The sequence below is a fragment of the Quercus suber genome, unplaced genomic scaffold, assembly GCF_002906115.3.
Source record: "Quercus suber isolate HL8 unplaced genomic scaffold, Cork oak 2.0 scaffold_660, whole genome shotgun sequence".
NCBI classification, from domain to species: domain Eukaryota; kingdom Viridiplantae; phylum Streptophyta; class Magnoliopsida; order Fagales; family Fagaceae; genus Quercus; species Quercus suber.
In genome coordinates this window covers 207,882-210,335 of record NW_027070101.1, presented here as the reverse complement: position 1 = coordinate 210,335, position 2,454 = coordinate 207,882, and the positions used below count along the sequence as shown (strand labels likewise).

Genomic DNA, 2,454 nt, shown 5'->3' with positions numbered 1-2,454 from the left:
ACCTTACGTCAGCTTAAGAAAGAAAAGAAGAAAGAAGCCAACACATCTCTATCTAAGATGATTGATCAAGAGCAAAAGGCGTTAAGAGATTATGCTACGCCCTTGGTAAATGGAGCTACATCGAGCATAAGGAGGCCAGCCATACAAGCCAAAAATTTTGAGATCAAGCCGGCCATCATTCAGATGATACTGTCCAGTTTGGGGGGCTGTCACAAGAGGATCCTAATGTCCATATTGCAAATTTCTTGGAAATTTGTGATACTTTTAAACATAACGGAGTGATAGATGATGCGATCCGACTAAGGCTTTTTCCCTTCTCACTTAGGGATAAAGAAAAAGTTTGGTTGAATTCTTTGCCACCTGGCATCATTACTACATGGGAGGAGTTGGCACAAAAATTTTTAGCAAAATATTTCCCTCCTGCAAAGACAGCAAAGCTAAGGAATGATATCACCACATTCATCCAATTTGAGGGTGTATCATTATATAAAGCATGGGAGAGGTACAAAGATTTATTGCGAAGGTGTCCTTATCATGATCTTCCAGCATGGCTTCAAGTGCAAACATTCTACAATGGTCTAGGAGCTACAAACAAGTCCATGGTTGATGCAACAGCTGGTGGAGCTTTAATGAGTAAAACTCATGAGGCAGCCTATGAACTTCTGGAAGAATTGGCATCCAACAACTATCAATGGCCTACAGAAAGAGCAATGCCAAGAAAGGCAGATGGAGTTTTAGAACTTGATTCTATTACCTTATTGGCGACATAAATGGCAACTTTGTCTCAACAACTAGGTAAAATGAATGTTAATGCTATTCAAACTAATGTTGTTTGTGATCATTGTGTAGGAAATCATTCAAGTGTCGACTGCTAAGTGGGAAATCCTTTTGCCTAATCGAGTTATGGACAGACAAATTACGTGTCAAATTTTCAGCGTCAAAATAATCCATACTAGAACACGTACAATCCTGGATGGAGGAATCACCCCAACTTCTCATAAAGCAATAACCAAGGGCAGGCTAAACCACCTCAGCAATTTCCACAACAAGAGAAGAAGCCGACACTTGAGGACATGTTCATGCAGTACGTGCAGAAGACAGATGTGGCGATCCAAAACAACTTAGCTTCAATCCGCAATCTTAAGGTGCAAATCGGTCAGCTCTCAAGCATGCTAATAGAGAGTACTGCAGGAACTTTGCCAAGCAACACTGTCACCAATCCGAAAGAACATGTAAAGGCAATATCATTGAGAAGTGGACGAATATATGTGGAGCCAAAAGTAACAAATGCCAAACAAGATGAAGCTGTGGATAATGAGGAGTCAAAGATGAAGGAAGCCGAGTCAGAGATGAAAGAAATGGAGCAAGCTGAGAAGACTAAGGAGAATGAAAGAGCTTCAAAATCCAAAAAATCCAAGGAAGTTACTTTTGAGACTTATTCTCCTTCAATTTATGATCCACCAATTCCTTTTCCGCAAAGATTAAGAAAAAACAACGTGGATGATCAGTTTTCTAAATTTCTAAGTGTATTTAAGCAATTGCATATTAATATTCCTCTCATTGAAGCTTTGGAACAAATACCTAAATATGCTAAATTTTTGAAGGATATTATATCAAAGAAGCGGAAATTAGAGGAGCATGAAATAGTAATGCTAACAGAGGAGAGTAGTGCAATCTTACAAAAGAAGCTGCCGCCTAAGCTGAAAGATCAGGGGAGTTTCACTATCCCTTGCACTATAGGAAATCTTGTTTTGATAGAGCTTTATGTGATTTAGGGGCAAGTATTAATCTAATGCCTCTCTCTGTTTTCAGGAAATTGGGTCTTGGAGAAGTAACGTCGACCACTATCTCTTTACAATTGGCGAATAGATCCATTAAATATCCAAGAGGAGTCATTGAGAAGTATTAGTAAAAGTTGACAAGTTCATCTTCCCAGCTGACTTCATTTTCCTTGATATGGATGAGGACGAGGAGATCCCTTTGATATTGGGTCAACCTTTCCTTGTGACGGGGAGAACCTTAATTGATGTCCAGCAAGGAAAACTTGTTTTGAGGGTCGGAGAGGATGAGGTCACTTTTAATGTATTTGAGTCTATGGAATTTCCTTCCGAGACATATTCTTGTTTTCAAATAAGTGACCGAGACATGATCATGGCCGATGAGACTTGTGCAATTGATTTTCAAAAGTTACCACTTGAGGTATGTCTTACTCACTCTACACCTGTTAAATTCAATGATGAAGAGGTTAAAGAGTGTGCAAGATATTTGGAGGCTACACCACTCTTTCCTCCTTCAATGCAACCAAAAGTGGAACACCTAAAATCATGTCAGCCAACATCTCTACCAGAGGAACCACCTAAACTTGAGCTCAAACCGCTTCCATCAAAGTTAAGGTACGCTTTCTTAGGTCAAGACTCTACTTTTCCAGTTATTATTAATAGTTCTTTGAGTGAT

At 39.3% G+C, this 2,454-nt stretch overlaps 1 non-coding gene across 1 annotated transcript; it reads right to left on the bottom strand.

The window, feature by feature from the left end:
• Window positions 1-434: 434 nt before the first annotated feature.
• On the bottom strand, window positions 435-541 carry LOC112006862 (small nucleolar RNA R71). The gene has a single exon (XR_002882393.1). It is a non-coding gene; the product is annotated as a small nucleolar RNA R71 (small nucleolar RNA).
• Window positions 542-2,454: the final 1,913 nt, after the last annotated feature.